Source organism: Vombatus ursinus, unplaced genomic scaffold (genome assembly GCF_900497805.2).
Source record: "Vombatus ursinus unplaced genomic scaffold, bare-nosed wombat genome assembly UNPS02014932.1, whole genome shotgun sequence".
In the NCBI taxonomy this organism is placed as follows: Eukaryota; Metazoa; Chordata; class Mammalia; order Diprotodontia; family Vombatidae; genus Vombatus; species Vombatus ursinus.
The window spans coordinates 10,524,865-10,548,578 of record NW_020954710.1 but is presented as its reverse complement, the minus strand read 5'-3'; the positions used below and the strand labels follow the sequence as shown (position 1 = coordinate 10,548,578).

The 23,714-nt window shown below is 37.0% G+C and overlaps 1 protein-coding gene across 1 annotated transcript in view; it reads left to right on the top strand.

Annotated features, from left to right (window-relative positions):
* CAMTA1 (calmodulin binding transcription activator 1) overlaps positions 1-23,714 on the top strand; it is a 1,293,563-nt gene that overhangs the window by 18,330 nt on the left and 1,251,519 nt on the right. The gene's annotated exons all lie outside the window — the stretch shown is intronic.

The window sequence follows — 23,714 nt, the reverse complement described above, 5'->3', positions numbered from 1 at the left end:
ATGTCCCTGAAATTACAGTTAGCTGTCCCTCTATCTGTTGGATGGATATGTGGGAAGGCAGTGGGGTGTGATGATAGGAAGGAGGCCTGCCTTGGGAGCCAGGAATCTGAATTCAGATAATGACCACATCAGTTACTCACCCTTCATTTCAACATCTTTAAAATGGTGATGATGTACTTGTGCCACTGGACTCCTAAGGTTGTTGAGAAGAAAGCATATTGTAAACTTTGAAGATACAGAAACATGTTATTTTTGCCCATGTCTTCTATCTCCATGTAGGCCCCTTCTTCCCAGCGTGGTTTGAATCTTATATTTCCCTAAAGATAGCCTTGTGGACAGCCATTAATAGAATTATAGGTAAATGAGACAGATTACTTTAGAAAGGAAGATATAGTTCTATAATCTGTTTTGTTAAATTTGTACAAGAGACAATGATGCATTCTAGGCAAAACTGGTGCAGTAACAGTACTATGAATTCTGGGTTATGTTCTAAGTTTTGATTAGTTATATTATGTGTAATAGATGACTAATGGATTTCAAGGAAGTAATTTAACTGATGACACAAAATATCATGTCATCGAAATTCTTCAAATGTATTACTTCTAATTTGTAAAAATAGTCCTTTGCAATTCATTGTGGCCTCTTCTGACCTTTATTTAACAAAATATGTGGATCCCCAATTGGCTTTAAAAGGTAATATCAAGAAAGTTAGGTCTTCATCGTTGTTCAAAGGAACTCTGCAGGTCCATTTTGTCATGTTTCTGCTCTGCAAAATAACCTATAGAGTCTTCTTATTGCCTACCAAATAATTCTTTCTCTCATATATTTGTTGAATACCTTCTTAGGGGCAGGTCATTGTGTCTGTAACAGAGTTACCACTTGTTGATTAATTAAAGTTTTGAGGGATATGAAGATGAGTAAAAATGGCCTCTACCCTCACTAAGTTTACATTCTGGTTGGGGAAGTGAAAAGTCCACAGATAATTCAAATATGAGGTAGAATCTAATTAGTAATTTAAGAGGGAAAGGAGCTATGGGAATTCAGAGGATAGAACTCTTTAGACTGGGAGTTTTAGGGAAGGCTTCATGGAGTAGGGGGTGACAAAATGAAAAAGAAATCTAAAGATGCTTATGCTTGAACGGGGCCCATACTTACAGGATGGGTATGAGTGGAATTGGCTTTAGAGGCTCTCTCCTGTCTGACCCAACCTTCTCATGCCACTTTCTCAGTGCTCCTGAAAAATGTGCCCTCCATGTTTGTCTGCCAGATGACTTCGCTTATTGCCTCAGGGTCAGGCACATGTTTTTGGCACCATGCTCTCCCACCAGCTGGTGGACTGGCTCCCTCTTAGATTGTGATATGATACTTTTAAAAGTTAAGTGAATATGGAGGGAAACCAGAGAATCTTTTATGTAACCTTCTTATTTTGTAAAGGTCAGATGACTACACAAAAGGGAATTAAATTTATTACTTTTTATTAAATGATTTTTTGGTACATGCTCCAAGGACCAGCCGGAGGTTTGTCTCTTCCATGAAGTCTTCTCAGATTATTCCAGTTTACAGTGACTTCTGTTTCTGAACTTCTTTAGCACTGGAATGTGTGGTACACAATTTGAGCCTTTATTCTCTGCTGTTCTCTAATTATTTTATGTGTTTTTTTCTGTCTTCTCAGCTACCATTGAGGGTCTTTCTGTGACCTTTTCATTTAGTCACTATTTCCAGCAATGTGTTGGGTACATGCAGGTGTTTAGTAAGCGAGTGGTCAGTTGATTTTAGTGAGTGTTACAGGTCGTCTTCCCCCCCCCCCCCCCCCCAAAAAAGAGAAAAAAAGCATTCTTTTCCTCTTCAGATAGTCCTGGAGCACTTTGTCTGAATCCAGAACAATCACTTCCTTATAGCTGGTGCTTAATAAATGTCTTGATTGTGTTTCTGTTTCTGTTTCTTTTTCATTTTTTTGTTTTTTTTGGCTAGGCAATGGGGTTAAGTGACTTGCCTGGGGTCACATAGCTAGTAAGTGTTATGTGTCTGAGACTGGATTTGAATTCAGGTCCTCCTGACTCCAGGGCTGGTGCTCTATCCACCTAGCTGCCCCCTTGATTTATATTTCTTTCCTATTTTTCCTGTACCTAGCTTTCTTGGGTAGTTTGAAAAACCAAAATGTATATTATTAATTGAAAGACTTATTTAGATGATCAGGTTGATTCATAGAATCACAAAATCATAGGATTTTAGAGCAAGAATAGATGTTAGAGGTCATCTCATCTAATTTACTCATTTAATACATGAAAAATCTTGAGCTTGAGAGAGAAGTGAATGACCCCCAGCCCCTGTGCCTTGGAAGTATCATTGCTACCACTGGAACTCAAGGACTTCTTTTTGGCCCAAACTTCTTTTGTCCCCCATTGCCTGAGCACAAATGTATTATGTCTGCTTAGTTGATTTGTAGAATTTAACTTCAATATTAGATTGATAGTTATGGTTGTATTTTTAAAATATGATGTGATAAATATGATTGTATTACTGATAAGTGCTATGAGGATTTTTTTTTTGGGGGGGGAGGTAAGTAGTGACTTTACTGATGCTGAGGGGTCTCTTCTGGGGTATTTCAAATGGGCTCTTTACTAGCCTAATCTGAAAAGAATTTTATGTATCATGGTGATTGTAGTGTTTTATTTCTGTGGGCTAAAACACTTGTATAATTTCTTATGCCATTCAGTTCTCAGGTTTAGTAGTAGCAGGAAAAATGTTGGAGGAATATTGCCAATGAACTGTGATAGCTTTTAGATTTTCAGTTTTGCTACCTGGAATCTTTCACCATTGTTTTTACCAAGTTAATCAGATTTCAAGGGAGGAATTGTAAAAGTTTCTTTTAGTAAGCCACGTACCAAAATGCTCCATTGTGCAGTTGTGATTGGTAAAGCTTCTGTTAAAAGACCACTGTGAGATAAGTCAGTCTGTAAACATTAATTAAGCACCTACTATGTGCCAGGCAATGTGCTAAGCTCTGGGGATACAAAGAAAGGCAAAAGACAGTCCTGCCCTGAAGGAGCTTACAGTCTAATAGGAGATACAACAAACGAGCTATGTAAAGGATAAATAGGACATAATCAACAGAGGGAAGGCACTGGAATTAAGGGGGATCAGGGAGATTTTAGCTGGGACTTGAAGTCAGGGAAGCTGGGAGGCAGAGATGAAGAAGGAGAGCATTGTATGCATGATAAACAGGCGTGAAACCTAGGTTCCAAGCCTAGGGGACTAGAGGAGTGGTAGTGCCACTCCTCTAGTAATAGGGAAGTTTGGAAGGGAGGAAGCTTTGGCGGGGGGAGATGATGAGTTCACTTTGGGACATAGTGAATTTGAAGATGTCTACAGGACATCCAGTTTGAGATGTCTAATGGATGGTTGGAGATAAAGAGACATGAGGTCAGCAGAGAGGTTAGGGCTAGGTAAAATAGATTTGAGAAGCATCAGCATAGTGATGGTAATTGAATCTGTGGGAACTGATGAGATCACCAAGTGAAATAATATAGACGGAGAAGAGAAGAGGGCCCAGCCTTTGTGAGACTCTCATGGATGAATACCCAGCCAAGGAGATGAAGGCTCAGTCAGATGAGTAGGAGGAGAATCAGTAGAGTTGTGTCCTCAAAACCTAGAGAGAATAGTATCAAGGAGAAAAGAGTGATTGACAGTGTCATAAGCTGCAGAGAGTTCAAGAAGAATGAGGACTGAGAAAAGGCTATTGAACTTGGTATTGTCAAGATCATTGGTAACTAGAGAGTGCAGTTTGGGTTGAAGGAGAAGATGAGAAGCTAGACTGTAAAGTGTTAAGAAGAGGGTGAGAGGATTGGGAAGGGAGGCACTTTCTCAAGGACTTCAGCCACAAAAGGGAGGAGAGTTTCTGGACAGTAGCGAGAATAGAAGGATTGAGTGAGAATTTTTTGAGGATGGAGGAGACATGGGCATGTGTGTAGATAGGAGAGAAGGAGCCAATAGACAGGGAGAGACAGAAGTTAAGTAAGAGCGTGGGGCAGATAGAGGGGACAGTCTACTAGAGAAGACAGGATGGAATGGGGTCGCTTGTGCATGTAGTTGGCCTTGGCCAAGTAAAAGGCTGCCTCATTACATGAGATAGGTATAAAGATGGAGAGAGTGGCAGAAGGCCTCAGAGTGATGTGGGAGGGATAAATGTTGGTCTTGTGGGTTCAGAGTGATAAGATAGCTAGAAAATGTTAAGCTTTGGATATGTGCAACTCTTTTACATCATAAAATTTCAGGTTTCAATTCAGAAACCACATTACATTAAGATGTTGCATTAATGTGGTAAGTAAGTAGACTGTTGTGCTGGCAACCATCACTAATTCATAAGAAGTCAGAATATTGCTGACTTGATTTCAGCCACTTTTTGTATACAGGTCCTAGTTCTAGGACCTGTGTAAAGTCCTAGTTTTAAGACTTTGGGGAGACCCTGTATTTGCAACTCTCATAGTTCCTTGATGAAGCTTAAAGCTCTTCTGAAACTTGACCCATTCTACCTTTTCAGCCTCATTACACATTCCTCCCCTTACACCTAGGTGACCCAGTGGATAGAGTATTGAGTCTCTAGTCAGGAAGACTTAAGTTCACTTCTGGCCTCTGACCCTGACTAGCTGTATGATCCCAAGCAAATTACTTAACTTATATCTGCCTCCGTTTCCTCAGCTGTAAAATGAGGATAGCGCCTACCTTTCAGGATTGTTGTAAGGATTAAATATTACCTTGTAAAGCACTTAGCACAGTACCTGGCACAAAAGAATGGTCTAAAGTTTACTCATTAGTTCATGGTAATATTCCCTCAGGCTGAGAAAATGCTATTAGATTACAGGACAAAAATGGAGGAGTACAAGGGGTAGGAGCATGAGGGGATAAGCTGATAGTAAAGGAGTAGTAGTCATTATGGTAGTAGGCATATCATTAAGGTGAGGGAGTTATTAGTGGTGCCCTGGTACTGTTTTAAAGCTTGTAAAGAATTTGGTTGGCGGATTTAAGGAAAGGAATTAAAAATAGCGAGGAGAGGTCTGTGGAATTTAGTCATATTTAATAGGCATTTGATTAATTCATAAAAATTATTAGATACAGTTAAGGAAGTATTAAATTTGTAAACATTAATAAGAACATAAGTTAGTGGGTTACAATTAATTTAAACATATGAAATATCTGTGAGTGATTCTAAATGTGTGGTTTATAAAGAGGTTGAGATATCGAGAAAAAAGCCTAAAATTTTTATTCATGTATTAGAGTAAGTTAACCAAGCTAATTAGCATGTTCTTAGGACTTAAAGGTAATCAGGCAGTAAGTCTCAAAGAAATGTAATAATTTCTATATTTTTTTCTGTTATTATTTTGTTAGGTTCCCATGGGAATTTGTGAATGTTTAATTTCATTTAAATGAAGTTTAATAGTAGCTAAATTTCAGAATCAGCAGTAGGCAACTTGAGAGTGAGGTTTTTTATTTCTTCAACTTCCAAAGTGCCTACTACAGTCTTAGAATGCTCATGAAATGTTTTTGATGGAGGTAGTAGGCTTATGGTTATTTGTATGATGAAGCCTTAAAATTTCATTTCTATCCTACCATCAAGAATATTGTTTCTATTTTTTTAAATTCAAAAGAGTTTTTAAAATTTGATTTTCTTCAGTGAACAAAAATCTGTTTTCTCACCATCTTACTTTTTCTCTACTAGGAAAAAAAGAAAACTAAAATCCTGTAATAAATATGCATAGTCAAGCAAAATAAATTCCTGAATTGGCCATGTCCAGAAAATATTTATCTCTTTCTGTATTTCTGGGGTCTATTATTTCTCTCTCAGCCCATGTGGGTAGTGTAATTCATAATTAATGCTCTGGAATCATTGTATTAATTAGAATTCTTTCAAAATTTGTCAGCTGGTCAGTCAATAAACATTTATTAAGAGCCTACTATATGCCAGGCACTGTTCTGAGTGTTTGGGATATAAAAAAGGCAAAAGACAGTCGCAGTTCTCAAGGAACTCAGTCTAATGGGGGGACAACATGGAAACAACTATATACAGACAAGCTCTGTACAAGATAAATTGGAAATAATCAACAGAAGGAGGGCAGTAGAATAAAGAGGGATCAGCAAATTTTCTTGTAGAAGGTGAAGTGTTATCTGGGATCTTAAGGAAGCCAGGGAAGCCAGGAGGCAGAGATGAGGAGAGAGAACATTCCAGGCATGGGGGACAGTTGGTAGAAATGTCTGGAGTTGGAAGATGGAGCTTCTTGTTTGAGTAATAGGAAAGGAGGACAGTGGGGAAAGGATGTGTGTGTGAGAGAGAGAGAGAGAGAGAGAGAGTGTGTGTGTGTGTGTGTGTGTGTGTGTGTGTGTGTGTGTGTGTGCGCGCGCGCTTGGTCTTGCATACAATAGAAGTCACAGAAGTTTATTGATTTTTAGATCTATGTTTTAGGAAGACCATTTTTGCAGCTGAGTGGAGGATGGACTGGATAGATTGTAATATAAGTTTTTCTTCCGACTCTCCTTTCTTGACTCTGCATCAGTTCATGCAAGTCTTTCCAGGTTTCTCTGAAGCTGTCCCTTCTCTTATTTTGGCAAATATTATTCCATTACATTTATATAGCATAATTTGTTTAGCTATTTCCTAATTGCTGGGTACCCTTTTGGTTTCCAACTCTTTTAACTACAAAAAGATTCGCTATAAATATTTTTGTACATGTGGGTCCTTTTCCTCTTTCTTGGATCTCTTTGGTATATGGACACAGTTCATTAACTTTTTGGGCATAGTTCCAAAATATTTTCCAGAATGGGTGGAGCAGTTCATATCAACATTGCATTAGTGTGCCTATTTTCTTCTGGCCCACCAACATTTGTCATTAACCTTTTTTGTCAGCCTGATGGGTGTGAAGTGGAGTTGCTTCAGTTTTCATCTCTTTATAATTATTAGTGATTTGGAGCATTTTTTCCACGTAGTTATTGATGTCTTGGGCTTCTTTCTCTGAAAATTGCCTTTTTATATATTCTTTGACCATTTATTAGTTGGGGAATGACTCATTACAAATTTGAATTAGTTTCTTGTATTTCTTAGGAATATTATTTTTACTGTTGCATTTTACATTAAATATGCTCATGAATCATTACACAGAAAAAAACGTAAGACTTAAGTCCCAGGCATTAAAAGAAATTTGCATTTAAAATTGTGTAATATAAACCATCTATAACATATAAATGAACATATCCTGAAGTAGGATGTAGAAAGGAGATTGTACATGAAAACTTATATCTCTTTTAAGTACTTTTTTCTTTTCCTTTGAAGTATATAACTTCAACATGTAACTTTTTAAAATTAAGATTTTATTAATATTTTCCATTTCTTACTTAACTATAGATCTCATGCATGCTTCCCCCTCCCAGAGCGCCATTCCATATCACAAATAATGTTTTTTAGAGAGTGGAAAAACAATCAGCACAACTGATTGGTATGTTGAGAAAGTCTAAAAATGTGTGCATTTTCTAACACTTGTGGACCTTTCACTTCTATGAAAGTGTATGTTGGGGGTGTCTTCTCAGGTTTTTTATTTTGAGTTCTGTTTGATCGTTACAGTTTTTTTAACGTTTGCTTTTGATTTTTTTTGATATGTTCTTTCCATTTACGTTGTTGTAGTTATTGTGTGTTGTAGTTATTGTGTATTTTGACTTTGTTTTCTTGACTTTGCTTACTTCACTCTGTGTCAGCTCATTGAGATCTTTCCATGTTTCTTTGTAATCTTCACACATAATTTCTTATAGTATGGTAATATATCATGGCATTCACGTGCCACAGTTTGTTTAGCCATTCCTTAATTGATAGGCATGTACTTTGTTTCCAATTCTTATTTATTGCAAAAAAAGTGCTATAAATATTTTGGAGCGTATAGGAACTTTTTTCTTATCGCTGGTTTCCTAGGGATATAAGCCCAATAATGGAGTCTCTGGTTCAAAAGGTATCGACATTTTAGTCATTTTATTTGCAAATTTCAAATTGCTTTTCAAAACAGCCGTACCATTTCTCAGCTCTAGCAATAATGCATTAGTGTGCCCATCTTCCTGCAACCTCTTCAACATTGACTGTTGCCATTTTTGGCCCTGTTTTTGCAATTTGTAGGGTATGAAGAGAAACCTCAGAGTTTGTTTTGATTTGCTTCTTATTATTATGGAGAATTCTTTTATGTGGTTGTGAATACTTTGCAGTTCTTTTGAGAACTGTTTGATCATTTATCTATTGGGGAATGGTTATTAGTTTTATATCTATTTGTAAATTGTTTATATCTGTTGGATACCAAATCTTTATCAGAGAAATTTGATATAAAGATTTTTTTCCCATTTGACTGCTTCCTTCTTCTCTTAGATGCATTAATGTCTGTGTAGAAGCTTTTCAGTTGCAAGTAATCAAAGTTATCTGTTTTATCTTTTGTAATTGCTTCTGTCTCTTGTATGGTTGAGAATATATCTCCTTCCCATAGCTGTGAGAAGTATATTATCATTTTTTAATGGTATAATCATTAATATTAAGGTCACATATCTGTTTAGGATGTATTGTGGAGTGTGGTATGAGATTTTGATCTGAATCTAATTTCTGCCAGACTGTTTTCAAAGTTTATTTTAATTTGTACTTTTGTTATGTATCTGCATTTAAAAAATTTTCCTATACTTCAGAGTGATTCTCATGGGAATGGGCATTTATTTGACAGATTTTAAAGATAACTATTGTTAGGCCTCCTTTCTAATCTTGGAAAACTTCTTGGATTAATCAGGCAAGAGTATTTATCAGGTGCCTCCTAAGTCCTTAGTGTTGTGTCACCTGTATGAGGTAGGATTTGAAGAAACTCTTGAGTTATGATTAAAGAGTGGGCTTGGCAGACAGATTAATTTCAGAGAACACAGTTTAGTGAAAACAGCATTAGATTTGACTATAGTTTTGCTTCTTCTGCTTTCCTGTTGTGTGATTGTATTCAAGTTCCTTGAGCATTCTCGGGCCTCAGTTCTTCCTCATCTGTAAAATGGAGATAATAATGCCTGTCTACTCTAACTCATGAAATTGTTTTGAGGATCAAACACATTAATGGTTGTGAAGTCACTGGAAACTACAATTTGCTATTCAAATAAAGGTAGTATTATGTTAATATTGAGATCAAGGATGGTTTTATTTTTGTCTTTGTATCTCTGGCACTGAGCACAGTGACTTGAACTTAAATGGTGGGCGCTTGATAAATGGTTATTGATTTTTTTTCCCAAAATTTTTTTTCCAGTTACATATAAAAAGTTTTTAACATTCATTTTTTAAAATTTTGATTTCCAAATTCTCTCCCTCCTTCTCTCCTACTTCATTGAGAAGGCAAGCAGTTTTCTATAGATTATAAATATGTAGTCATGCAAAACAAACTTCTGTATTAGACTTGTTGTGAAAGGAAACAGATAAAAAAATCCCAGGAAAAATAAAGTTTAAAAAAACATGCTTCGATCTGAATTCAGACTCCATAGCTCTTTTCCCATCATTTTCATCATTCCTTTGGAATTGTCTTAGATCACTGTATTGCTGAAAATAGCAAAGTCATTGACAGTTGATCATTGTACAGAATTGCTGTTACTATGTACATTATTCTCCTGGTTCTGCTCATTTCACTTTGCATCAGTTCATATTAGTCTTTCCAGGTTTTTCTGAAAGCATCCTGCTTGTCATTTCTTTTAGCACAGTGATATTCTATCATAAGCATATGCCACAACTTGTTCAACCTTTCTTTAATTGATGAGCAGCCCTTCAACTTCCAATTTTTTGGCCACCACAAAAAGAGCTGCTCTAAATATTTTTGTACATATAGGTCCTTTTCCCTTTTCCCTTTTTATATTTTTGTATTTCTCTGGAGTGCAGACCTAGTAGTAGGATCAAAGGATATGCATAGTTTTATAGCCCTTTTGGCATAGTTCCATGCTGCTCTCCAGATGGTTAGATCAATTCAGAACTCCACTAATAGTGCATTAGTGTCCCAGTTTTCCCACATCCCTCCAACATTTGTCATTTTCCTGTTCTATCATATTAGCCAATCTGATAGGTGGTACCTCAGTTTTAATTTGCATTTCTCTAATAAATACATTCTTGAAGATGTATTTGGTTCAAAATAGATCAGGCTGGAGGTTAAGGACAAATGAGGGTAATAATACAGGTATTAATATGAGATAGTAATGTAGATAGAGGGTTGTTTTGACAGCTTCTTGATATCTGAAGTAAAATGGGTTATAGAGAACTATTGAAAGTCTTTAAGGTTGGAGCTGACACGATCAAAGACCTTTTTATTTTTTCTTAATTACGTGTAAAAACAATTTCTAATATTTGTTTTTTAAAAATTTGAGTTCCAAATTCTCTCCTTCCCTCTCTTCCTCACTCATTGAGAAGGCAAGCAATTTTATATAGGTTATACATGTGTAGTCATGCAAAACATATTTCCATATTAGTCATGTTATGAAAGAAAACACAGACAAAAAAACCCCAAGAAAAATAAAGTAAAAAAAATATACTTCAACTGCATTCAAATTCCATCTGTTCTTTTTCTGGAGATGGACAGCATTTTTCATCATAAGTCCTTTGGACTTGTCTTGAATCATTGTATTGCTGAGAATAGTTATTCACTTAGCTGAGCTAAGTTATTCATAGTTGATTTTCATATAGTATTGCTGTTACTGTGTACAGCATTCTGGTTCTGTTCATTTCACTTTGCATTAATTCATGTAAGTCTTTCCAGGTTTTTCTGAAAGTATTCTGTTCGCCATTTCTTTTAATATGATAGTATTCTATCACAATCTCATATACTATAACTTGTTCAGCCATTACCCATTTGATGGGTATCCCTTCAGTTTCCAGTTTTTTGTCACCACAAAAAAGAGCTGCTCGAAATATTTTTGTATGTATAGGTTCTTTTCCTTTTTGTTTTTTTTGATCTCTCTGGGATATATATCTAGTAGTGGCATTTCTGGGTTAAAGGGTACGCATGGATTTATAGCCCTTTAGACATAGTTCCAAATTGCTCTCCAGAATGGTTGAATAAGTTTACAACTCCACCAACATTGCATTAGTCTCAATTTTCCCACATCCCTTCCTATAGTTGTTATTTTTCTTTCTTTACATATTAGCTCATCTGATAAATGTGGGGTGGTACCTCAGAGTTGGTTTAATTTGCATTTTTTTAATCAATAGTGATTTAGAGAATTTTTTCATATGACTATAGATAGCTTTTATTACTTTGAAAAGTGCTTGTTCATATCTTTTGACCATTTATCAATTGGGAAATAGCTCTTATTTTTATATATTTGATTTAGGTCTCTATATATTTGAGAAATGAGGACTTTATCAGAGAAACTTGCTGTAAATTTTTTTTTCACAGTTATGGTTACTGTGTGTTTGTCTCCATTTTATTTTATTTTATTTTAAAACCAATGTATCTTTATTTTTTTGGGGGGGGGGCCTAGGCAATGGGGTTAAGTGACTTGCCCAGGGTCACACAGCTAGTAAGTGTTATGTGTTCCATTTTATTTTCACTCTGTTTATCCTACTCCTTCCTTTCATCCTGTCCATCCTCAAAAGTGTTTTGCTTCTGACTACTGCTGCCTCCCCCAATCCACTTTCCCTTCTATCAGCCTCCCCTGCCTTATCCACTTTTCTACCTACCTTTTTATAGGGTAAGGTAGGTTTCTATACCCAGATGAATGTGTGTATTCCCTCTTTGGGCCAATTCTTATGAGAGTAAGGTTCAACTGCACCTCCAATCCCCTGTCTTACCCTCTCCTATTTAAAAAATACTCGTTTACACTTCTTTGATGTGAGATAATTTATCCCTTTTTACATCTCCCTTTTCCCTTTTCCCAGTGCATTCCTATCATCCCATCATATTTAACTAATATCCATGCCCTTTATGTATACATCTTCTAATTGCCCTAATAATGATAAAGTTCTTAGGAATTACATGTATCATCTTCCCATGTAGGAATGTAAACAGTTTAACCATAATGAATCCCTTGTTTCTCTTTCCTGTTTACCATTTTATGCTTTCTTGGGTCTTGTATTTGAAAGTAAAATTTTGTATTCCACTCTGGTGGTTTCATCAAGAATACTTAAAAGTCCTCTATTTCATTGAATGTCTATATTTTCCCCTAAAGGATTATAATTAGTGCTTTTGGGTAGGTGATTTTTGGTTGTAATCCTAACTCCTTTGCCCTCTAGAATATCATATTCCAGGCCCTCTAGTCTTTTAATGTAGAAGCGGCTAAATCTTGTGTTATCCTGACTGTGGCTCCATGATATTTGAATTGTTTTTTTCTGGCTGCTTGCAATATTTCTCCTTGCCCTGGGAGCTCTGGAATTTGGCTATGATACCTCTGAGAGTTTTCCTTTTGGGGTCTCTTTCAGGAGGTGATTGGTGGATTCTTTCAATTTCTGTTTTGCCCTCTGGTTCTAGAATATCAGGGCAGTGTTCCTTGTTAATATATTGAAAGATGATGTTTAAACTCTTTTTTTGATCATAACTTTCAGGTAATTCAATAATTCTTAAAATTATCTCTCCTCGATCTTTTTTTTTTTTGATGAAATACTTCATATTTCTATTTTTTTTTCATTCTTTGACTTTGTTTTGTTGTTTCTGGATGTCTCATGGAGTCATTAGCTTCCACTTACCCAATTCTAATTTTTAAAGAATTATTTTCTTCAGTGAACTTTTGTATCTCCTTTTCCACTTGGCCAGTTCTGCTTTTTAAGGAGCTCTCTTCAGTGAATTTTTGTATATCTTTTTCCATTTGGCCAATTTTGCTTTTTAAGGAGTTCTCTTCATTGTATTTTTGTGCCTCTTTTACCATTTGGCCTATTCTGTTTTTTAAGGTGTTATTTTCTTCAGTATGTTTTTGTGACTCCTTTACCAAACTGTTGACTCTTTTTTTCCATGATTTTCTTTCATTACTCTCTTTTTCTCCCCCCCGGTTTTTCCTTTATGTCTCTTATTTGCTTTTTAAAATCTTCCCCCCTCCCCCCAAGCTCTTCTGGGAATTCTTTTTGGGCCTGAGACCAATTCACATTTTTCTTTGAGGCCTTCTATATAGCAATTTTGACTTTGTTGTTTTCTTCTAAGTTTGTGTTTTGATCTTCCCTGTTACCATAGTAACTTTTTATGGTCAGGTTATTTTCTTGTTGTTTTCTCATTTTCCAGCATATTTCTTGACTTTGAACTTTTTTTATGTTAACGTAAGGCTCTGCTCCTAGGGTGGAAGGGACCTTATCCCAAGCTACAGGTTTTTTGTGAAGCTGTTTTCATAGGTAGGCCTGGAAGTCTCTAAGTTTTCAATTCTTCCAAGGTGGTGTGATCTAAGGAGAGGTGTGTTTGCTACTGTCCTGGCCTGTGTACTGGTCTGTGGGTGACCATAAGCACTCTTCTCCACCTTGCAACTATGACCAGGGTCTCTTCTCCCTTGCGGTTGCAAGCTCTGGTGTGCTAGTGTTCCTCCTTGCTTTGGAATTGCCCAGGACTACAACCTGGTTTGTCATGGGCAATATAGGAGAGTCCTGTACTTAGTGCCAGCAGAGGGACCCCTTTAATATTCTGACCAGTTGTTTTACTCCCTTACTTTTTGTGGGCCGAGAGCTCCAGAAGCCACTGCTGCTGATCCAGTTGCTTCTAAGGCCTGCTGCTTGCTGGCCTAGACTGGGGCATTGCCTGTGCTGCACTGTGTTCCACTCTCACCCCAGTGAGACAGATCTTTTCTGTAGACCTTTTAAGTTGTCTTTGGGTGGACAATTGCTTCACTCTGTCTTGTGGATTCTGCCACTCTAGAATTCATCTTGAGGCATTATTTAAAATTGTTTGGAGGGGAATTTGCGAGAGCTCAGGTGAGTCCTTGCCTTTTCTCTGCCATCTTGGCTCCACCCCTCCAAAGACCTTTTTTATGTGAAGATTTTGGATTGGTTGGATTGCTATTTAGAAAATTGTCAGATTCATTCAAACTTCTCCCTGAAACAAAGGTCCAGTTTTACTTAATGCCAATGCTTGTCTAATGATGTTTGACTGTGAAATATGGAATGCCATAGTGTCCAAAGAATTCAAGTGAGGCTAATCCAAAGAACAATGGAAAACGACATATTGGGTTTGAGCAGGACTCAATACTTTATAAGCAAGGCATTATACAGGAGGAGGGGAGGGCATATAAACAATGTCATTAAAGAAATAGATGGTTGAAAAATAGGTTGGATTAGGCACATGGCAGGAGTGAAGGATAACCAATGGAATATTTGTATGCACTTTGGGCACTTTTGTGGTGCAAGTGAACTCAAAGAAAGGCCCCCAATAAGTTGGATGGGTCTTCTGATGAAATTAGAAGAGAAGGTGGATAAGAGTAATAGAGGAGAGATAGGCATGGATTGATTGTGATGTACATTGTTGGAAAGAGCACCAACATGAAGGATTATAGGTCCTTTGGAGTATTGGTGGGAAGAAAAGGTGAGTAAAGAATAAGGAAAAAGTTATGAGGTGACCTAAACAGATACCTGGAGAAGGCTGTCTTCAATTGCTGCCTCCACTTCCTTTCCTCATACTCTTTTCTTACTTTTATAGTCTGGGTTCCAACCTCATCATTCAACTGAACTTACTCTTCCTACAGTTATCAATAGTACCTTTACCTCTGCAGTCTTTGACACTGGCATTCATTCTCTTGACACTCTCTTGGTTTTCATGCCAGCTCTCTCCAGGATTTCCTACTTACCTGACTGCTCCTTCTCAGTTTTCTTTTGATGGATCTTCATCCCAATCACACTGTTAACCACGGGTATCCCTCAGGGTTTTATCTTGGGCCCTCTTATCTTCTCCCTCTACACTGTTTCTCACTTGTGATCTCATCAGTTCCTGTGGATTCAATTATCATTTCTCTCCTGATGATTCTTAGAGCTAGCAGCCTCTTTGCTGACCTTTCTCATATCTCCAATTGCCTATTAGATATCTCAAACTGGATATCCCATTGATACCCCAAACTCAACGTGTCCAAAACTGAACTCATTATCTTTTCCCCTTAGTGCTCCCACCTTCCAGACTTCCCCATTATTGTGGAAGGTACAGACATTTTCACTGACTGTCCCTCCTGGCTTCCTTTAAGTCTCTCCTTCTATAGGAGGACTTTCATGATCTCACTTTATTCTCGTGTTTTGCAGTTTGTAGATTATTTCCAACTTATCCCCATAAAAGCTTGTTTGTAAGTTAGTTGTCTGCATGTTGTCTCTCCCGTTAGATTGTAAGCTCCTTGAGGGCAGGGGCTATCTTCTTCTTTTCTTTGTATCCCCAGCTGTTAGCATAGTGCCTGACACATAGTAGGTATTTAATAAATGTTGTAGGAAAAAAAGGTCTGGAATTTTTTTGTCAGATTATGTAAAACAAGGAAAGTAATTTTAGGGGTTATTGATTAGCAAAACTAGTTTTTTGTTTGTTTTTTTATTTTGTTTTTGTTTTTGATTTTAAAAATTTTGCTTTTCAAAATTATAATTGGGGCTTAATTCCTTTAGGGTACTTTTCTACAGGAAAAAAAATGTGCAAAAATTAAATCACTTCTTTGTCCATAGGTTACTAATTATCAGACTTGCTGCTGTGACTACTACTTGCGTGCAACAATTTGAGCTTAGGTTTTCCTAACCCATTTTGTATGTTCCTAATTAAATTTAAGCACACAATTAGAGTAGCTAAGCAGAAAGTTGTAGAGTGTCCTTTTAATTTTACTGCTGCCAGTTGTTGATCAAATATGTTACCAATAAGATTTTGCAATTTGATACACTGTTATACCAGCTTATTTTGAAGAGTTCAGTCTGGAGGTTGAGAAATTAATCATAATCAACTTGATTGAATAACAGTGTTCATAATTATTCAAAGTACTAAAGTTATTTTAATTTTTGATTAATTAGGAGTCAAAATAAAATACATTAGTTATTTCCAGGTTAGAGTTTAGTAGTTAATTTAGTGTTGCAGCTTACCTTAGAGTAGTTAGAAAGTAGTAGGTTGTTTCAGGGAAGGTCTGATAAATTCTTGGGGTTTAGATAAGTGAATTGTCACATGAATTCAGTTTAAAGAAAACATTAATATGAGAAATATGAATTTGCATAATCCTTAACTTTAAATGAATAAAATTATCAACATTTTAGAATTTTTTTACCTCATTTTTACTCATGTTTGAAAATGATTTGGAAAGTATTTGAAGGTTGGCTAGAAAGGATAACTCATTCCTTGGAATTATAGCTGTCAACTATGCAAATCACCTGTCTATTTCAAAAGCTTTACCAGTTATTTTTATTGTGAAGTATTGTAGATAATTATTTTGTAAAGACAGACATCATATTCACATTTTCCCAGATAATGATAATTAAAGATACAACTGTAATTTGGTTGAAATTGCCCTTTTCATAGTGTCAGAGTGTAACTACTAGAATTAAATGCTAAGCTACAATTTAGAAACTAATATGTACCTTATGTTTTTTTAGTTGCAATTGCTACATAAAGATTTTAAAACTGGCAAGTGCATTTATACAATTATATTTTTATTTGTTATGGTGAACATCATTAAATTATGAATAGTGTTATTATTAAAGTGATTAGTAATTTTAAAAGAGCTCTTTCAATCATTGATTTTGAAAATAATTCTCTTGTGTGTGACAGTTCAGAAAAAAATGGGATTTTTCCAAAGCTTAATAGTGTGAAAAAAATTTTCTTTTAGAAGAGAAGTGACTATTTGCCAGTCTTGAACTAGGGAAACTTAACATTGAAGGTGAGGGGTGCTTTGGCTTTTGCTGACCTGAATTCTCAATATTCCTTTCCCATTTATTTATTTTTGAGTATGCCATCTTCATAATGTATAGGAGGAAACATAAGTCATTGTTGTGTTTTAAAAAAAATGTTTAATTTATTTTCTGCATAAACATAAAACTCTAGAAATGGCACAGTTAAAAACTGACTAAGGGGAACCCATTGGCCTGTCATACTCTCATTCCCTTTGAGCCCATGGCTGCACATCCCCAATAAAACTCTATATTTAGAAACTTTATTGAGGCAGTGGTTACACAGCCATTCCACTTTTCCTTTTTTAAAAGCCTTTCAGACAGATTCACCACTCCTTGCTTTGGTATCAGTGTGGAAGATTGAAGCATTTTCAATAGCACCACATTGTTGTGCTATTGAAAAAGCAGTGTGTACAGGTTCTATATATTGCCATACAGCTGCTGGCTTCCACAAGAAATTTAAAAGGTCAGGAAATTAAAGTTTTGGTTGTGATAGCAAAAACAGAAATAAATTATCTGTTAAACTCTTACTTTCATGTTACTTCTAATTTTTCAGAATTATACCTATAGACAAATAGCTTATTCAGAGAGATAACTGTGATTGCTATATAGCTCAGTAAAAGTCATGATTACTGTCATATAGGGAATTTAGTGTTTCACCTCTCCCTTGATCTCACAAGCAGTTTTTTTTTAATTACCAAAAAAAAAAAGAAAAAAGATAAAAGAAAAATCCTTTAGGAGAAGGGAGAAAGGAGGTAAAGACTCACATGATTTGGTATTCTGGGCTTTAAAGTTTTATGGCCTGTGTTGCCTCCCTTGGGAGGATGAAGTGCAGGGAGCATGAACAAGCACATAAAATTACAAAGGGTTTATAGTGTATAATTAATATGGAACTTTCTATGAACTTTCTGTTAGTTAAACTTTTTTCTTTAACTTTTGCTATTGAGTTGTTTTTTTTGGGGGGGAGTGGGGATAAGGAGAGGTAGGAGAGTGGCTTGGAAATCTCATATAAGTAGTTTTCTATTAAAGTTAAAACTACAATTTTGATTTTTGAATTATGCTAGCATATTTTCAGGCTTGACAAATCCCACTTAAACAATTAATGAGAAAGCTGTTCTGAGGTGTGTTATTTAGCCCAGGCAGTGTTTAACTTACATGGGTGGGGAACCTTTGGCCTCAAATTCCCTTAATAAAAAGATTTGTTCTGTAAAACTTGGACTCAGTCAAAAGCCCACACCCAAGGACCTAGAAGGCCACATGTGATCGAGACTGCAGGTTCCCCACCCTGGTTTAACATATAACTTATTTTGATTTTTGATATCACTATGTGGTGTTACAGAAAGAGAAATGAATTTGGAGTCATAAAACGTGGGCTTAATTCCTGGCTTTTTGTGGCCTTGGGTAAGTCACTTTATTTCTCTAGGCCTCACTTTTCTCATCTGTAGGTAAAATTGGGGGGTGAGGTACACTATACAGTCTCTGAGTCTCCTTTCTGCTTTAAATCTATGAAACTCAAGTTTAACTTTGGATTTTAATTTAATATTGTGTTTAGAGTGAAGATGGAAATCCCATTGTACTATACCATGGTCAGATCACATCAGGATTATTGTGCCTTAAGTTTCTCCTGCCACATTTTATTAGCAGCTTTGACAAACTGGAGTTAATATCAGAAATGGGCCACCAGGATGAAGTGAGTGAAAAACCATCCTATACTAGGATATATTGAATGAACCTAGGGATATTGAGCTGAGATAAAAGAAAATTTGGTAAATGGAAAGTGAGGCATGGCAACCAAAGGATTGTCATGTTGGAGAAGGATTTGATTTGTTCGACTTAGTCCTGAGGGCAAAACTAGGGCAAATGGGTGAAAATTGCAAAGGCATATTTTTTGCTCAGTGCAAGAAAAAATTAATAACAATTAGAGATGTTCTAAAATTGAGGGGTCTGCCTGAGGGGAAGGGCGAGGAGGAAGATGTTAGTTTTTGAATTCCCTGTCACTGGAGGTCTTTAGGGGGAATGCAAGATGATCACTTATCCTGATATTGGTGCTTTCTGTAGGCGATTGGCCAGCTTATCTCTGAGTTTTCTTTCAGTTCTAAAATTTCATGAGTCCATTCATTCAGCAAGCATTTGCTGAGCAGTTCCAGGCACTGTGTGAGGCTCTGGGGATGCAAGGACTAAAACTCTGCCTAGAAGGAGCAGGAAGCACCATGTACCCAGAAAAGCAAACACAAAATATTCACTAGAGAGGCATAGAGAAGGTCCCTCAGGGTGGTAAGGACCTGGGATGTGGGCCATATGAAGACTCATCAAAAGAACTGGGATGGTTAGCCTGGAGAAGAGTTATGGGGACACAAGCAGTTAATAATAACTGTCACATAAAAGAGGAATTAAACTTACTCTCTTTGGTCCCTGAGGGAACAAGTGGAAACAGTGGATGTATATTTCAAAGAGGCAAATTTGGGATGGAAATGTTGGGGGAAAATGTCCAAATGATTAGAATTAAAGAATATCAGAGTTGGAAGGGACCACAGAGGCTAACCATCCCCTGCGTGAATAAGAATCCTTTCATGGCATCCCTGAGAAATGCTCATCCAGCCTCCTCTAAGAGACGTCATTCAGACTTGCCTCATTTTGTCAGAGTCCTTCCTAAAATATTTGTATCATATCTAGAGGTGAACCATGTGGCACAATGGATAGAGTGCTTTACCTAGAGTCAGGAAGGACCTGAGTTCAAATTTGACCTCAGACACTTATTAGCTGTGTGACCCTGGACAAGTCACTTAACCTCTGTCTGAGTAAAATGAGGATAATAATAGCATCTACCTGCCGGAGTTGTAAGGCTTTGCAAACCTTGAAGCACTATATAAGTACTAACTGTTGTTATTATTGACCATGTGTTCCAGATGTGGTCAGTGGAGGAAAGGTTGCACACAGTGGGTTCCGCATCATCCTTACCTTGAATGTGATTGAGTGGCTATTTCTGCAGTCTAACATGTGCATTCCATGCCTGCCATATTATGTCATTGATGTATATTGAACTTGTGGTTCACCAGAACCCTTGAGGCTGTTCCTAGTGTTATACCCCATCTTCTCCTTCCTCTGTTTTCTCAGTCCTGATCTTTCACTTCTCTCTGCTTTTATCCCAGGGTTAGGGATCAGCTGAGATTGCTGTTAGAGCAGGCTTGGATGGTCTCATCTCAGACTCTCACAGAATATTCAGGTCAGAAAGTCCCTTCAGAGGCTAACCTATCTGGACCCTTGTCACTAACCAGACATTGCCCTTTCCCAAAGAATGATAAAAGTCTTTTTTTCCCCCTAAACTTATTTTTAACATTAATTTCAAATTTTTTTGAGTTCTAAATTCTCTCCTTCCTACCCCTCCCCCACCCATTATGAAGGTAAAAAATGTGACATTGATTATGCATGTGAAATCATGCAAAGCACTTTTCTATATTAGCCATGTTGCAAAAGAGAAACAAGAAAAATAAAGTGAAAAAGATTATACTACTTCAGTTTGCATTTAGACTCCATCAGTTCTTTCTGTGAAGGTGGATCAGTTTTCATCATAAGTCCTTCAGAATTATCTTGGGTCATTGTATTGCTCAGAATAGCTAAGTCATTCACAGTTGATCATCATACAATATTGTTGTTATTGTATACAATGTTCTCCTCACTTCATTTTGCATCAGTTCATATAAGTCTTCCCAGGTTTTTCTGAAACCATCCACCTTTGTCCTGTCTTACAGCACAATACTATTTTGTCACAATCATATACCACAACTTGTTCAACCATTCCCCAATTGATGGGTATCCCTTCAATTTCCAGTTCTTTGTCACCACAAAAAGAGCTACTATACGTATTTTTGTACACAAAAGTCCTTTTCCATTTTCTTTGATCTTTGTGGGATACAGAGCTAGTAGTGGCATTGCTGAGTCAAAGGGTATGCATCATGTATTATAGCCCTTTGGGCATAGTTCCAAATTGCTCTCCAGAATGGTTGGATCAGTGAGTGATAAACTCTTAACACATCTTGACATTCTTTATTCTTTTCCTAATAGGACAGTTCTTTTTTTGTCCTAACCCAACTCCTACATGCTTGAGCCTCTCACCTTATTCGTTTGCCAAGTGACTGGCTAACTTAGCAGATTGGTGGGGTTGTTTGTCCTTTCATTAATTCAACAACACGTATTAAGTGCCTAGTGTGTGCTCAAATCTGTTCTGGAATACAAAGACAAAAATGAAATATTTCTTACCTACAAGAAGCTAATATTCTGTTGGGAGCTAAGTAAAAATAGGAAGTAATTTTTTTGTAAAGGGCACTGACAAGTAATGAGTGGGGAGGCTTAATATAGGAGGTGGAGTGATCAATGACTTGACTGAAGATAGGGCTTCTAAAGACAAAAGAGGATTACAGGACTACATTGAAAGTATGGAAGACAGTGTTTGTGGAGGCAAAGACCAGAGAGGTGATGTGGTGTGTGTGGATCGTTTGATTATGAGCCCTTTGAAGGCAAAACGTATCTTTTGCTTGTCTTTGTATCTTCAGTACTTAGCATAGTGCCTGGCATGCAGTAGGCACTTAATGCATGTTAATTGATTGTTGACTGACTGGGGAAAAGCAAATTGGCTGGTTTGGTTATAATGTCTAGTTTATATAAAGAAGGGTAATGTATCATTATAGAAAGGCACAGCCTTTAGAAAGGATCCAGACTGTGAAGGGCATTAAATGATGAATAAAAGAATTTGTGGTTGATTCCAGGGACAGCTAGGTGGCTCAGTGGATAGAGTGTTGGACTTGGAGTCAGGAAGACTCATCCTCCTGACAAATGTGACCTCAGACACTTTCTAGCTGTGTTACCCAGGGAATGTCACTTAATCCTGTTTGCATCTGTCAAATGAGCTGGAGAAGAAAATGGCAAACCACTTCAGTATCTGCCAAGAAAACCCCAGATGGGATCATGAAGAGTCAGACATGACTAAAAAACGATTAAACAAAATTTGATTCCAGAGGTAATTGGAAGCCACTGGAGCTTATTGAGCAGGGGAATGATGTGGTCAGACTTTTGCTTTAGGAATATCAGTTTGGCAGCTGTGTGGAATTTGGCTTGGAGAGAGAGGAGTCTAGGGACAAGGAGCCCAAATAGGAAGCTATTGTAATAGTCTAGGTAGGAGGTATTGAGGGCCTGATCTAGAGTGGTGGTCACATGAACAGAAAAGGATGCAGGAGATATGGTGGAGGTAGAATTTATAAGGCTTGGCAACTGACTGGCTGTGGGGAGGTGATGAAGGAGAGAGATGAGTCAGGAATTACTCCAAGGGTTGCAAACCTGGGGTGACAGAAAGATGGCAGTGCTCTCAATAGAAATAGGGGAGTTAAGCAGAGGGGACAGAGAATGAATTTTGTTTTGGACATACTGAGTTTAAGATGCCAATAGGATATTCATCTGAAAATGTCTAGTAGTCAAGTGATGAAATAGGACCAGGCCTCAGGAGAGAGACTAGACCTGGGTATATAAATCTAGGAGCCATCTGTAAAAAAGATAATAGTTGTACCTGTAGGATCTGATGAGATCACTGAGTGTGTGTGTAGGGAAAGAAGTGACTAAGGCCCAGGATAGTTTTGTTAATCATAGAGCAAAAAAAAAAAAAATTTACGCTATAACCCTCTAAAGTCCACCTCTGTAAAATATTTCATTGGATACATTTAGAATTTTAGAACTTAACCATTTTTCTATTAATCATTTCTTAATGAGGAAAACTTCAGAGCTGATCCTTTGAAAATGTTTTGATTATCTTAGCCACTTTAGGAAATTTTGGGGGGAGATTAATTTTTATTTTTTCACTTAGCTGCCAAAGTGATCCTCCTATAGTGAAAGGTCTGACCATGTCATTCTCCCCTCCCCAACTCATCCCCCACATTTGATAAACTCTAGTTGTTTTCTTTTATATGCAAAATTAAATATAGAATTATCTGTTTGACTTTTAAAGCCCTTCAAAACCTGGCCCCTTCCTGCCTTTCTAATCTTCTTATACCTTCTTTCTTTCCTGAGTACTCTTCTATCCCATGACTCACATCCTTGCGGTTCCATTTTCACTGATTGTCCCCTCTTCTTGCAGTTCTCTGCCTCCAAGCTTTGCTGGTTTCCTTCAAGTCTCAGTTAAAATCCTGCCTTCTGCAAGAACCGTTTCCCATCTTCTTTAATGTCAGTGACTTCCCTGTGAGATTAACTCCCACTTTATCCTGTCTGAATCTTGTTTCTGGAGCATGTTTTCTCCCTCTGTTGGATTGGGAGCGCCTAGAGGGCAGGCACTGTTTTTGCCTTTCTTTGCATCCCTAGGGAGCACTTTGCTCAGTGCTTGGCACAGTAGGTGCTTAATAAATGCTTACTGATTTGACTTCTCATATTTTATAATCAGTAACTTTAATGAAGTTAAATGTTTAATGACTACCATCTATTAGCTTTGTACTATAAAAATAAAAGGAAAATTTTATTTGAGGCCTTTGGATGTGAACAATGAATACCTACTTATAGTTACTTAATCGCGGGATAATTTGGGTACATGATTTATAGAACACAGTTTTAAAGTTTCAGAAATATAAAATTTTTAAAAAGCAGATTTGATTTTCATAAAATATTGGAGCTAGAGAAAGGACCTTATGCTTCATCTAATCCAACTCATTTTACTGATGAGGAAGCTCAGTCTCCGACAGAGGTACTTAACTGAACTACCCCTGGCTTTGGCAGGGCAGAATTGGCCCTATCTCTTGCTTTGAGGCCTTCATGGTAGTTCTGGGCATTTCCATTTATGTCAGCCCATTTTCTCCCTCATCTCCATTACAGTCCTTTATGTGTTCTCTTCCCCATGTGATTTATTTAGAAA